The 16,323-nt window shown below is 37.1% G+C and overlaps 1 protein-coding gene across 31 annotated transcripts in view; it reads left to right on the top strand.

Annotated features, from left to right (window-relative positions):
• ABI3BP (ABI family member 3 binding protein) overlaps nucleotides 1-16,323 on the top strand; it is a 298,516-nt gene that overhangs the window by 52,636 nt on the left and 229,557 nt on the right. The window lies entirely within an intron of this gene.

Below are 16,323 nucleotides of genomic sequence, written 5' to 3'. Positions count from 1 at the left end.
TACTATCTTAACTTCAACTTATTTCAGTCTCATATTATATCTCCTGGCTTCTCTTCTTTTGCAGTTCAAATTAGCTCATGTTACATTGGGGAATAGCATTACCAGTGAGAATTAGCCCCATTTTCAGTGTCTAAGGAAGAATATTTCACGTATAGAATTTGGAATGCTCAAAGAATAATCTCACTCATTCATTTCCTGATTTAGTGTTTTTGAATGGAGTGGAGGAAACATTGTAGCTTCTACATTCTAAATAAAAGAAAATATTAAAAAATTACTTTGTCACATAAAGACTTATGGAAGAAGCCTTTCTTTTATTTCCGAAATTTAAAAGCAGGAATAATTTTTTGTCACATGAATTCATTCAGTTAGGTTTTGCTAACATTTTGTGAATGTTATAAAATCCTATTTTAAGCACCTAGTCTTAAACTTGTGCCACATCCACCATTCAAGATGGGAAAATTTTAGTAATGTTGGACAAGTAGGCAAAAATACCAAGCCATTTTGGCTTTTGTTTTCTCATCTAAAAAAAGTCCAAATGCTACATCAATCACGAAACCTCACAGATGTTAAATATGAATGTGATCAGAAGTTTTAATTATTTATTGATTTGCAAACATTTCAAGCATTTAATATGTTTTAGTTCTTACTATGAACAATAAATAATAACAAAATATCAAAATAGGAATACATCATGAGTTATGTAGATAGCTATTTATTTGCATAGTTAAAAGAGCCCAACAAAGGCATGTGATTCACAAAGCCAAAGTGGATATTTCATTTCAAATCTAAATATACATAATAATAAAGTTAATCCTTTAGAATTTAGGGTGAGTAAATATTCACCCAATTAGTAAGGGCTAAAAGACTCTTAAAACTGAAATGACTAGAGATTAAAAAGACACCTCAGTAATTTTCCCTCCATTACAGTCATTGCTGAGAGTGTCAGTGACGATTATGTTTCCTGGTGAAAGTTATCTCTTGCACTCTGGGTAGGTTGTCATTACTATCTATTAAAGTAATCATTGTAACAAATTAAGTGGTTTTGCTTTCATTAGTGACTAAAGAGGGAAGGAAGTCTTGGTGTTTTTGTTTTATGCTGCTATAGCAGGATATCACAGACTAAGTAACTGATAAGAAACAGAACTTATTTGGCCGATGGTTCAGGAGGCTGGGAGGTCCAGCAGCACGGTGCTGGCATCTGGCAGGGGCCCTCTTGCTGCATCATAACGTGGGGGAAGGCATCACATGGTGAGAGAGATCCGCAGAGAACTGAATTTGATTTTATAACTCATTCCCATGATAATGGCAATTACATTCATGAAGGCAGGCCTTCATGACCCAAATGCCTCTTAAAGTTCCCCCACCTCAACACTGTTGCATTACAAATTAAGCTCCCAATATATCAACTTTAGGAATCATATTCAAATCACAGCATCCAGTTTAAAATGACTGATTTTATTATCTAACTTACAATCAGTGGTAGTGAATAAAACAAAATAGCTCATCTTCTGATCACGATTTGCAGTTGTCCTCAAGCAAGGGAAGCACTCTTAGATAAGATGCCAGAGCACAGGCAATAAAGGCACAAATGGGCAAATGGAATTACATCAAGCTAAGAAGCTCTGCTCAGCAAAGGAAACACTCAGCAAAGTAAAGAGACAACCTGCAGAATGGAAGAAACTATTTGCAAAGTACGTATCTGATAAAGAATTAATATCAGATTATATAAAGAGCTCAAGTAACCCAACAACAACAAAACAAAAAATCCAGTTAAGAAATGGACTAATTATATGAATAGGTATTTTTCAAAGGATGAAATACAAATGGCAGATGGACACATGAAAGATGCTCAGGATCACTAACTATCAGGAAAATGCAAATAAGAAGCAAATAAGATTTTACTTGACCCCAGTTAGAATGTCATCCAAAAAACAGAAAATAACAAATGCTGATGAGGATGTGGGGAAAATGTACATTAATGTGCTGATTGTGGGAATATAAGCTAGTACAACCATTATGGAAGACAGTATGGAGATTCGAGATGTGAAAATAAATGTACTATATGACCCAGCCATCCCAGTCCTAGGAATTTACCCAAAGGAAATGAAATCATCATATGAAAGAGTTATCTGTGCCCCCATGTTTATAGCAGCTCAATTCATAATAGCTAAGATAAAGATATGGAATCAACCCAGATGACCATCAGCTTATGACTGAATAAAGAAATTTACACACACACACACACACACACATACACACACATATGGAATATTGCTCACGCATTAAAAAAATGAAATCTTGTCTTTTACAACAAAATGGCTGCAACTGGAAACAAGTATGCTTATTGAAATAGGCCAAAGCCCAAAAAGGTAAATATCATATATTTTCCCTGATTTGTGGTAACTAATATACAGAGTACCAAATGTAATGTATATGAATGAAATTGACATTTTAAGATTTTATTATTGTTCATGGAACTTGTCTATAGTCTAGAGCAACAGTGGTTTTTCTACTTACTACTTGCTGAATTCTTTAGTGGAGTGCCAAGTTTGTGATAATAACTTAATTGAAAGTTTATCATTCAAAAATTAAAAGAAAAATAGGAAAGGAAGGAGGAAAGAGGGTGGAAGTGAGGGAGGTTGAAGTATCATTATGCTCTTAAAACAGTATTATGAAATACATGAAATTTTCCTCTTATATAAATATAAAAACTAGAATTAAAATAATGGAAAAGTTTGACAGTTCAGTTTCTTAATAAGTTAAGCATAAAATTACCATGTGATCCAACAATTTTTAAAATTTTTTTTTATTTTTTTATTTACTTGACAGAGTTATAGACAGTGAGAGAGAGACAGAGAGAAAGGTCTTCTTTCTGTTGGTTCAACCCCCCAGATGGCCACCACAGCTGGCGCTGCGCTGATCCAAAGCCATGAACCAGGCGCCTCCTTCTGGTCTCCCATGAGGGTGCAGGGGCCCAAGTACTTGGGCCATCCTCCACTGTCCTCCCGGGCCACAGCAGAGAGCTGGACTGGGAGAGGAGCAACTGGGACTAGAATCAGGCGCCCATATGGGATGCCGGTGCCTCAAGCAGAGGATTAACCAAGTGAGCCACAGCGCCGGCCCTCGACCCAACAATTTTTTTAAAGATTTATTTATTTATTTGACAGGTAGAACCATAGAGAGAGAGAGGGAGAGATAGAGAGAAAAGTCTTTTTTTAAAAACTTTTATTTAATAAATATAAATTTCAAAATTACAACTTTTGGATTATAGTGGCTTTCCCCCCCATAACCTCCCTCCCACCTGCAAACTATCCCATCTCCTACTCCCTCTCCCATCCCATTCTTCATTAAGATTCATTTTTAATTATCCTTATATACAGAAGATTAACTTAGTATATACTAAGTAAAGATTTCAACAAATTGCACCCACACAGAAACACAAAGTATAAAGAACTGTTTGAATACTTGTTTTATCGTTAATTCGCATAGTACAACACATTAAGGACAGAGATCCTACATGGGGAGTAAATGCACAGTGACTCCCATTGTTGATTTAACAATTGACACTCTTATTTATGATGTCAGTAATCACCGAGACTCTTGTCATGAGCTGCCAAAGCTAAGCAAGCCTCTTGAATTCACAACCTCCGATCTTATTTAGACAACGCCATAATCAAAGTGGAGTTCAGAGAGAAAAGGCTTATATCCACTGGTTCACCCGCCATATGACAGCAATGGCTGAAACTGGACCAATCTGAAGCCAGGAGCCAGGAGTTTCTTCTAGGTCTCCCACATGTGTGAAGGGGCCCAAGTACCTGGGTCATCTTCCACTTTCTTTCTCAGGCCATAGCAGCAAGCTGGGTTGGAAGAGGAGCAACAGAGACACAAACTGGCCTTTATATGAGATGCGGGCACTACAGGCAGAGGCTAAAGCTAGTATGCCACAGCGCTGGCCCCCAGGAATGCAATTATTACTTGAGTACATTAATAGAAAGATGGAATGGAGAACAGAGCTGAGACTTTTTTTTTTTTTTTGAGGCAATGTTACAAAAATGGAGAAGAGAAAACCAGCTGAAGGGAGATGGCCCAAGGTCAAACACTGTTAAAGGGAAGATTTATGACTGACCCTCTCCTGTTTCTTTGTCAACATACTGTTAAGACGGGATGATCCATGGTGGACTGATAGCAAAGGGCCTTTTTTAGAGCCTCCTTAATTCTCACGGGCCACAATTCCTTAGTACATGAGGCCACCTAGTTACACTCTATGACAGTTTTCCTCAAGTCCATGGGAGACTTTTTTTTAAGATTTATTTGAGAGGCAAAGTGACAGAGACAGAGGAAAGACAGGAAGAGAAATCTTTCATCCACTGTTTCATTTCTCTGAATGGCCACAATGGCCATGAATAGGCCAAGCTGAAGTCAGGAGCTGGGAACTCCACTGGAGCCTCCACTGTGAGTGGCAGGGGCCCTAGTACTTGGGTCATCTCATGGAAGATGTTTGATGTGAAATCTCAAAACAATCAGCTTTATACATCAGTTCTGGGTACTTATGATCTGACAACTCATGAAGATTCCAAGTATCCAAAATTTATGGCAGATTAAGCTGTATGTCCCAACTCTATCTCGTATTTTGATTTATGAACCTTAAAAAAAAGCTATCTTTGTTTGACTATGCCACTATGAGTGGCAATGCTTTATATAAGATGACAAAAATTTTCATTTAATTAAAAGTATTTCCAATTTGCTCCTTGGTGAAATATTTTCACAATGGAAATATTTAATCTTACACAAGTAGAATTTCTTATTCTACTAGTAGAACGTGTGCATTATCTATTCTGTCTTGTAAAGAAGCACTTTGATTAAGTTTGACTTCTACTTGGTTAAAAGAACTTATTGTGTGCCCAAGTTGGAGTTATTGAGATGAAAAATGAATATCAGTCCTTTGGAAAATTGATATAAAATTGATATAAATTAGAACAGTAGATTCTGTTTTTGATACCTATCAATCTGAGAATTGTATAGGCAAACAATATTTTTTCCTTATGAAACTTATTTCCTATTCAAACTTATCTTCTTCCATCTTCATGAAAATCATTCTTACACACAAGAATGTCAACATTATATTTTGTTGCCAAAAGTGGCTCATTTATGCCTGGTATTCTGTCAACTAAGGGTATGTGGGAAGAGTATCAGAGACCTTGAGTACCCATGAAGAGTAGTTAGCTTTCTGTGAAGAAACCACCATGTGGCTTTGTCTGCATTTACCCTTAGGCATTTATTTAAATGTTATCATTAAATGTCTATTATAAATAAAAGATTATATAGTTTTGTTTTCCTGGCAAATATTACACAAATAAATATTTATAATTACATATAATGATATATGTAATTTTCCCTTATTTACAGAAAAAAGTTTATTATAATCAACATTTAAAATAAGTGTAAGCAAGAAAGACTGATATTTTGTGAAGAAAACTGGAAAATGTCAAAATATTGCCTTCAGTACCATACTTGTATGTACTGCTGAATGACAGTCATTTCCACACTTAACTGATGCTTGCCACAGAATCAATAAATCTTCAAAACATTATTTTGTGTACAAGAAGCTTTGCATAAAAGACCACGTGCTGTGTGATTTTATTTCACTGAATCCTGAACAGGCAAAACTAATTTATGGTAATAAAAAAACACACACACACAAACAACAGTTGCTTCTAAGAGGATAGATGAGGTAGCAACAAACTGGGAATGAGAATAAGGAGGCTTTCTGGGTTGATGGTGATATTCTAACTCTTGATATAGCTTTGTGTCACATAGCTATAAGGCATTTGGGAAAACCATCAATGTAAAGTTAAGATTTATGAGTTGTATTGGATTTTAATTTTATCTTAAAAGAAAAATATAAATAATATTCAAGTCTAGTTGATAACCTACATACTGAAGCATTTAGGAATGAGGAGTATGGAGCTGCGACTTCAGACCCTTCCATGGAGCCCATCCACCTTCCCACCTTCCGTCAGGAATACCTATTGCCAACATTTCTCCCTTGGAATAGCAAGAAAATGTTAGCAAATCATCTCCCTGGATTCTCATTCAAATCAAGCAGGAAAAGAATAAAAGGAAGGAAAGCAGGCTTTTGTTAAATTCCTTGGCCTGTTGGTTGCTTCCTATTTTACATATATTAGAAAAAAAAAATAAAACTACTAAGACCCCTCCTGTTTCCTAAAGTGGCACAGAAATAGCTTTAAAAACCAGAGTTGGACCCCTCAGCATTTACCCCTTGCTTCTCCACCTGTAGGCAGCCTACCTTCACAGAACAAAACCATTTTGTGACTAGTTGAACAAACCAAAGGGCATTTTCTTTGTACATCGGATTTACAGTCCTTCTACTGTCAGCCACATTGGGGGACATGACCACGTGACACTAGAACCACTGGCTTGTTTGTCTGCTGTACCAGAATGTACGGCTTTACAATCAGACACCAATATTTGAGTTTGTATCCAGTACCTAATGGTTAGTGAATGGATAAAATGAAAATCAGATAAGTAAAAATGCGTATTCCATCTCTAAGTCCTGTTGTGTACTGTTAACCGAATACCTGAGACTGGGTAACTTAGAATAAACAGTAAATCTATTGCCCCACAATTCTGGAGTCTGGGAAGTACAACATCAGGGTCATCTGGGGCAGAAGGAGAGGGCAAAAGATCTAGAGGTGGGAATTCACTCTATTATAGTGGTATATGAAGTCATTAATTAAGGCAGAATCCTCATGACCTCAATACTTCCCATAGGACTCACCTATGAGATTAAATTTCTGCATGAGTTTTGGAGGAAACAAAAACGTTCAAACCATAACATTTCCCAAAGCATACATAAATGTTATTTAGATTTTTTAAGACAAATACATGGTTGTTGATTGCATGTGGTTGTCCCTCCCAACTACCACCCAAAACCCAGCAAAATCCAGACTTCAAAGAGTAATTGTTGGAAATCAGTTCAAGGGATTGTGTACAAATGATGATCGTTTATGTCTCAGGATGAGACGTCTTCTTAAGAATGAGAAGCTGTTGACTTAGAAGGTCGGGCTATGAAAAGTAATTTTCCTTCTTGGCTGCAGATTGGGTTACAGAGTTGGTAATGAAGTCATTGCTCCGTTGGTAAAACTATTAGCCTTGCCAAGCAGTGCTGAAATGCCAACATTGGCAGGTTCAGTCTGTCTCATCTGGTCATCCAGAGTCACTAGACAGTGAAGTATTGGCCTGGAGAATCAGCACACTGGGGATTCTGACCAAGGTGGAAAAACTGTGCTTGTTCTAGCTGAAATGGAGCTCACTTAAGCAAACAGCTGAGCAAACAAACATAAAGTGCCCCATTAATAAGGGAAGATTTTATCCTTCAGGCTTTTGACAAAGTGCTATTTCTTTCAAAATGTAATAGCAAACATCCCCTGGGTATTTGATGAACATAATGTCCTAATAAAAGAACTAATAAATCGACTCCTGGAGGTTCTGACTGTATGGGAGCTGCCCGGGTGTGGCTTCAAGAGGGGAGCTCTCAGGTGAGCCATGACCTTCTGCTTCCTGACCACGGAGAGCACGTGTTGTGTGTGGGAGCAGGTCTTCCAACTGCTGTGTCCTGGGGAGGGCATCCGCTCCTGTGCTGGCCTGGGAGCCAAGATCACAAGACGCTGCAGTCTGGCTTCTTGCTCATGTATGATCACACATGAATAAGGTCAAGTTCTTAGTTTATTTAAAGGCCTCCGTTCCCTGGAAACTATGGAAGCTGTTCATGCAGCTTGCGAGAATTGGGCACAGTTTTTTCTCTGCACAATTTTAATAACGCCAGCTTTCTTTAGCTTTATAGAAGTCTTGTTTTATTTGATCATAGTAAGCAGGTTTTTTTTTTTTTTGCTTTTCAGATTTGTGTTTACAGAACACAAGCAGGGAGGCCCTCTGTCTACCTCCAAAGCTGCTTGCTGCTAATTTGCTATTTCCTGAATGCCCACAACCTCTTTTCCTCTATTGTTCTTATTTAGATCCCCAATTCAACATTTGAGTGTGTGTGTATATATATCTACACACATATATCTGTGCATATATATGTGTGTAGATATATATGAAGTGCTTAGCTGAGGGGCCTTCACTGTAGCGTAGCGTCTAAAACCACTGCCTGCAGTGCTGGCATCCCATATGGGCGCCAGTTTGAGACCCGGCTGCTTCACTTCTCATCCAACTCTCTCTGCTATGGGCTGGGAAAGCAATAGAAGATGGCCCAGATGCTTGGGCCCCTGCACCAATGTGGGGGACCCAGAAGAAGCTCCTGGCTCCTGGCTTCAGATAGGTGCAGCTCTGGACTTTTCAAGCCATTTGGAGAGTGAACCAATGGATGGAAGATCTCTCTCTCTCTCTCTCTGCCTCTCTGTAATAAATAGATAAATAAATAAATATTTAATTAATAAAGAAATATTTAATAAATATGTAAATAAATATTTTAAATAATTTTTAAAGATATAGTGCTTAGCTGAAGCTGCCATGTTTAGTCTGTTACAGAATTGTTTTTGTCATTATTGTTGATAGAAAAAAGGCATGTTATATACAATAGACTACACATTTCTATGTAATGATCAGGAAACGACTGAAGACACTTGTCTACTTGACTTGGCCACTCCCTTCACTCTGGGGCCGTCAGAGGAGATCACTGAAACTCCATATGGTTTTCGTTTTCCTTTTTTTAAAACAAGATTTATTTATTTATTTGAAAGTGGGAGAGAGGAGAGAGATCTTCCTTCTGCTGGTTCACTCCCCAAATGGCTGCAACAACCAGGGCAGGGCCAGGCTAAAGCCAGGAGCCAGGAGCTTCCTCGGGTCTCTTATGTAGGTTCAGGGGCCCAAGCACTTTGGGCCATCCTCCACTGCTTTTCCCAGGCATATTAGCAGGGAGCTGGATCAGAAGTGGAGCAGCCAGGACTCAAACTGGTGCCCATATGGGATGCCAACACTGCAGATGGCAACTTAACCCACTGTGCCACAGCACCAGCCCCTTTTTCCTTCTTTTTTTTTTTTTAACTTTTCATGCTTGTATATTTATTTGAGATTTTTCAGCATTTGAAATGACTATCTATTTTACCATCTAGTGTTAACAGGCATCTCTGTCTGACTACACACTGCTGGATACATTTTTTAACTTTCATTTAATAAATTTAAATTTCAAAATTACAACTTTTGAATTATAGCAGCTTTTCCCCCCCATAGCCTCCCACCCATCGCAACCCTCCCATCTCCCACTCCCTCTCCCATCCCATTCACATCAAGATTCATTTTCAATTATCTTTATACACAGAAGATCAACTTAGTATATATTAAGTAAAGATTTCAACAGTTTGCACCCACACAGAAACACAAAGCATAAAGTACTATTTGAGTACTAGTTATGCCGTTAATTCACCTAGTACAACACATTAAGGACAGAGATCCTGATTCTGAGGCCAGAGTACTGTTTAGTACATCTGATATTCTATGAGTCTGCTGTGTATCCCGCTTCCCATGTTGGATTGTTCTCTCCTTTTTAATTCTATCAGTTAGTATTAGCAGATAATAGTCTTGTTTATGTGATCCCTTTGACTCTTAATCTTATCATTATGATCAATTATGAACTGAAACTGCTCACTCGGACTAGTGAGATGGCATTGGTACATGCCAATTTGATGGGATTGAATTGGAATCCCCTGGCACGTTTCTAAATTTCCCATTAGGGTTAAGTCCGATTGAGCATGAGCCGAACGCTTTTCATTGGATAATGATTCCAGCTCAGGGAGAGTCATTGGAGCACAGTCCTTTGTTATATGATACCTTTGTGACTTCCTAAGAATTAAAGCAGATGTTAAATTACTGCCAGTCCTCTGTTAAAAGTATGGTTTGTATATTTTAGAATTACAGTTCGATTAAATACAATCTGTGTCATCAATGATGATTTTTTAAAGCTTTCAATGTGATTGCTTAATACATAAATGAGATGTGATGTCTTGATAGCTCTTTAATAAGCTGATGTGACTATAAAGGCATTGGAATGTTTTCCGCTTGTAATTCGCTAAGAAGAACATTTGAAGCTCTAAGCTTTGAAAGCAAGTTTTGCAAGCTCTTGAAGCATAAAAATGGCTGAAAAAGACTTGATGATTTCATATATGTGCCATTTGTTGAGTGGAAAATAAATATGCACAGGCACTATTAAAATAATTTCCACCCACACTATGATGGTAAAATGCTTGAATGATCATCTACCGGACAAAGATTCTGTATAATGTGTTTACAGAGGTAGGAGACCATTGCTCATTCTACAGTGGCTTGATGGCATGCTGGAAAGACAGTCAACCACACTGCTGCATACACACATAATGCGTTCTGTTTTACTGCTGAGTCATATCCCATTGTGTGGTTGAACCATAATTTGTTTATCCATTCAACTGCCAATGGCCATTTGGGGTTTTTTTGTTTTAGTTAGTTTTTTTTTTTAATAGTTTACCAGCATATATAAGATTTTAAACATTCTTATGTCTTCATTTCTCCTGAGTAAATACCTAGGAATGAAACAGATGGATTATTTGGTAACTGCCAAATAGTTTTCCAAATGATTATACCATTTAACATTCACACTCAAAATGTAGGAGCATTCCAGTTATTCCAACTTCTGCCTAACATTTGCTACTGACAGTCTTTTTAATGTTAGCCATTCTTTGTGTTTGTTATCTCACTGTGATTTTAATTTGCATTTCCCTAAGACTAATATGTTGAACAAGAGCTGGTAAGCAGTGACCTACAGACCAAATCCAGCCCACTGCCCATTTTTTTAGAAAACTTTTATTTAATAAATATAAATTTTGAAAGTACAACTTTTGGATTATAGCGGTTGTTCCCCCCATAACCTCCCACCCACCCACAAAACATCCCATCCCCCACTCCCTCTCCCATCCCATTCTTCATTAAGACTCATTTTTAATTATCTTTATATACAGAAGATTAACTTAGTATATACTAAGTAAAGATTTCAACAGATTGCACCCACAGAGAAACACAAAGTATAAAGTACTATTTGAATACTAGTTTTACCGCTAATTGGCATAGTACAACACATTAAAGACAGAGATCCTACATGGGGAGTAAATGCACAGTGACTCCCATTGTTGATTTAACAATTGACACTCTTATTTATGACATCAGTAATCATCAAAGGATCTTGTCATGAGTTGCCAAGGCTATGGAAGCCTCTTGAGTTCACAAACTCTGAACTTATTTGGACGAGGCCATAATCAAAGTGGAAGTTCTCTCCTCCCTTCAGAGAAATGTACCTCCTTCTTTGATGGCCCATTCTTTCCACTGAGATCTCACTCATAGAGATCTTTCATTTAGATCATTTTTGCCACAATCTCTTGGATTTCCATGTCTGAGAAACTCTCATGGGCTTTTAGCCAGATCTGAATGCCTTAAGAGCTGATTCTGAGGCCAGAGTGCTGTTTAGTACATCTGACATTGTATGAGTCTGCTGTGTATCCCGCTTCCCACATTGGGTTGTTCTCTCCTTTTTAATTCTATCAATTAATATTAGCAAACACTGGTCTTATTTATGTGATCCCTTTGATACTTAATCCTATTTTTTGATCAATTATGAACTTAAACTGATCACCCACGGCCTATTTCTATAAATACAGTTTTGCTGGAACACGACCATTTGTTTGTATAGTGTGTGTAGCTGCATTTTTTTTTTTTAGTAAATATAAATTTCCAAAGTACAGTTTATGGATTACAATGGCTTCCCCCCACAATCATTTCCCTCCCACTTGCACCCCCCCATCTCCCGCTCCCTCTCCCATTCCATTCACATCAAGATTCATTTTCAATTATCTTTATATACAGAAGATTTAGTATATATTAAGTAAAGATTTCATCAGTTTGCACCCACACAGAACATAAAGTGTAAAATACTGTTTCAGTACTAGTTATAACATTACTTCACGTTGGACAACACATTAAGGACAGATCCCACATGAGACATAAGTACACAGTGACTCCTGTTGTTGATTTAACAATTTGACACTCTTGTTATGGCATCAGTAATCACCCTAGGCTCTCATGAGTTGCCAAGGCTATGGAAGCCTTTTGAGTTTGCTGACTTTGATCTTATTCCGACAGGGCCATAGTCAAAGTGGAAGTTCTCTCCTCCCTTCAGAGAAAGGTACCTCCTTCTTTGATGGCCCCGTTCTTTCCACTGGGATCTCATTTGCAGAAATCTTTCATTTAGGTTTTTTTTTTTTTTTTTTTTTTTTTTTTTTTTTTTGCCAGAGTGTCTTGGCTTTCCATGCCTACAATACTCTCATGGGCTCTTCAGCCAGATCCAAATGCCTTAAGGGCTGATTCTGAGGCCAGAGTGTTGTTAGGACATCTGCCATTCTATGAGTCTGCTGTGTATCCCGCTTCCCATGTTGTATCATTCTCTCCCTTTTTGATTCTATCAGTTAGTATTAGCAGACACTAGTCTTGTTTGTGTGATCCCTTTGACTCTTAGACCTATCATTATGATCAATTGTGAACTGAAATTGATCACTTGGACTAAGTGAGATGGCATTGGTCCATGCCACCTTGATGGGATTGAATTGGAATCCCCTGGCACGTTTCTAACTCCATTGTTTGGGGCAAGTCCGATTGAGCATGTCCTAAATTGTACATCTCCTCCTTCTCTTGTTCCCACTCTTATATTTAACAGGGATCACTTTTCAGTTAAAATTTAAACACCTAAGAATAATTGTGTGTTAATTACAGAGTTCAACCAATAGTACTAGAACAAAAAAAAATACTAAAATAGATAAAGTATCACATTGTACATCAACAGTCAGGACAAGAGCGTGTAGCTGCTTTTGTACTGTGGTGGCAGAGACAGGTGGATGATGTAAAGAACATCTAGCCTTCAGAGTCCAACATATTTACTACCTGGCCCCATATACAACTTCTGACAAGATGTTGAGCAAATTTTCAGGTGCTTCTGATAAAGGAGATATCATATATCTCTTACAGTGAAGAATCTATTCAAAAATTTTCTACTTGGCTTCTTAAGTGATTTTCTTCTCATTGAAGGGAAAGAATGATTTTATATATTCTGAATACAAATCTTTCCATTGGTAGACATATTGAAAATGTTTTCTCTCAATGTATAGACTGTCTTTTTTCTTTGTTAGTTCTTATAAAATTCAAAAGTTTAAAAGTTTCGGTTTTGCAAGTCTGTGCCTTATATGACATACCTCAACCAATGAGAGTTGATTTAATTATTTTGATTTCTTAGAATGTTTGATTTTATCTATAACAAAAGAAATAGCAAGTATAGAGTTAGACACTGCATGTTCTGGATAAGAATAGGGTTGTGTTTCTACTCCTAAAATAATAAGTAATTATTTTGTGGATATTAGGATTATGGATATTCTTTTACTTAGTATCTTATACAAATTAATAACATACCTGGTCTAGTTTAACCCCAAACTTGTTTTAGAATATCTGTAATTTGTTTATTAGTATTTTATAATACTGAGAGCAAGTGTTGTTCTTAACAATTTTATTGCTATAGGGACTGATATTATTTGCTTCTAGAGGTGAACTTTCACATTTTGCAGTTTTTCCTTTTGAAGTGATTTTATCATCTGGACCAACTTGGTACCAACAATGTAGACCACATTCTGAAATCATTTGGAAAATGTAGGACACCCTTCTGAGAGATTAAGCATGAAAGAATTCCTCCCACTGAAGATATTTGAGCAGTAATTCCTTTCTCACGGGTCTGTAATTGGATGTCCATGACAATTTAGTTGGTTTCTCTAAGCACCTTGTGTTCAGGCTATTTTTCTTTGCAGAACTTGACTGAAATTGACCATTGCCACTCAGAATCCTAAAGCCAACTTTCAGTTTATGCTTTGTACCTGCATCTACAGTAGCAAGCAACCTGCCTCCTCTGGTGATCCAGAGAGTGCTTTGAAGTTACAGTATTAGACCTTGTGTCTGCTTTTCTCCAACCTCACCATTTTGCACACTAATTTTAATGTTGCTAGGCATGTATTTATTTTTAAAAATTCAAAGTATATTTTAATTTCATCTGGAAATTTTCTTTTCTAACCTTTTGAAATTTCACAATACCCTTTAAAAAAATTAAAGATACCCTAGAGTGTTGCAAACAGAGATTTAGAAACCACTATCTTAGAGCCAAGTGTCTACTTTGCCAACATGCAATCTCTTTTCTAAGGCAGACTATTGTTGTTTTCCCAAAATGTTTGCACTTTGTTAATTTTCTCTCACTCCTATTGACAAATGCTTTGTACTTCATGTAAGATGTAATACAATGCTTTTCCAGTACCCTTACTTAGATGTGCACTCTGCTTTTCTGTGATATATAGATATCATTATATATTTATAATTTTATATATTATATAATTTTATATATTATATAATTATATATCATTGTACATAATGATATATAATTATATATATTATACAAATAAAATTTTACTCACAAATGTACTAGATAAGCTTGTATCACATTACACTATTTTCTGTTACCTGTACCTTAAGTCACTCACCAGAAATCTTCATACTGTTATATAGTTATCACCACATGACTAGAAAACCAAAACATTGGACAAGAAATGCTCAGAGTGAAGATAAATGCATTACCAATGATTAGAAAGTAATGTATGATACACATAAATATACTTTAAAATAGTGGAGAAATTGTTCAAGAGTGGAGAATGACATTAAATACTCATCCAAATATTCATTTGAAGGAACACTTGCACTTGTTTAGACGGAAGGGGGAAAGCTTTCTTAACCTTTTGATAACCACTGAAAGACGCTTGGGGTAACAGCTGAATGAGTAAAGGAGGGTCGGGAGGGCAAACCAAAGATGCAGAGAATCCACATTGGGTGAACAGCATGAACAAAGCTGAAGGGCCGCTATCTAATACACACTGCAGAACATGAACAGATTATATTGGAAAGAAAATGAAATGTGTTGAGAAGTAGTAAGGGGAGAATACAGGGGCCAAAAGATAATAAAGGGATTCAACTTCCTGTCTCTGAATAAAGACCTGCAATGATAACCTTAAAATGTTAAGTTTATGAGTGAGGTGAAAATTGTTTCTCTATATTTCTAAGTTCCAATTTAGCTCTGGAGAGTAGTAGGAATTAAAATGTTGGAGAAAGTAGGCCAGGTAACTACCAATTCATTTGAAAAACTACATAATGTTGATGTATCTGTTGACATAAACTGTTAGCACATGAGAGAATGACGAGAGTCCTGGGTAAGGGAGGTGTGACCACTTCCACTTTGCTTGGTCATGGTTCTGTTTACAGCCTTCCTTTCTCCCATTGGCATAGCCATCCTTTCTACTATCTCAGGGGAGAAATAACGTGGTTCATCAGGCCAAAGTCCATGAGCGAATGGTCCAGCGGAATGATGATGCAGTGACTCTTGGCTCTTAGTCAAATATGAGTGCAGCCTAAGTTCACTAATCTCTTCTTCCCAACAAAGTGTTAGAAACAGGGTGACTGTGTTATATATATGGTGAGAACAGATAACCTTCTAATGGAAAGTTACAGCTGTTCCATTCTATTGAGTTGGCTAGAGGAGTTCTGGAGTTAATCTAGGCATGTTGTTGAAAAGGGGAAAATTGACTTGCACAGGATCAGTATTTTATCTGCAATACATCACCTTATCAAAATTTGGTGAAATTAGAACAAAGCAAAGCCTCAGTAGTTAGCATCAACTTGTGTATTATGGTCTGTCACTTGACCACCCATTACTGTGCTGGGTAACACTGAAGGCCTCAATTAAACTAAGAGCAGAGAAGTCCAGCCTAGTGATTACCTGAGGTCCACTTTTGACCCTGCACTTCACATGCAGAGTGACAAATGTGTGGTCTAATTCTGTTTCCTCATTTGGGGGAACTGAAATAAAGGAGCTATAGAATCCCATTTTGGGACTTTTAATAAGCTACTCAATATTTCTGGGTTTCAATTTTGCCTCAGGTGTAAGACTAGCCATCTGAGAATCAAAAACTGAATAAAAATTTCAACTTTGGGGGGGAGTACAAAGTAATAAGCCACATACATGGAAACCATAGTCCTGGTTGCTAAACTAAGAATGATTCCTACAACCTGATACTCAAGAAGGGGCTGGGTTTTGTTTTCTTTTCTTCTTTTCAAAGGCTTGATGGTATGCTTTTATGTAGCTGTATTGAGTCTGTCCATACTATGCAATTGTGATGATTATTATTTACATCATATAAGTCAGAT

Source organism: Lepus europaeus, chromosome 2 (genome assembly GCF_033115175.1).
Source record: "Lepus europaeus isolate LE1 chromosome 2, mLepTim1.pri, whole genome shotgun sequence".
Classification (NCBI taxonomy): domain Eukaryota; kingdom Metazoa; phylum Chordata; class Mammalia; order Lagomorpha; family Leporidae; genus Lepus; species Lepus europaeus.
The sequence above is the reverse complement of the archived record's forward strand: the minus strand, read 5'-3'. Positions and strand labels throughout refer to the sequence as shown.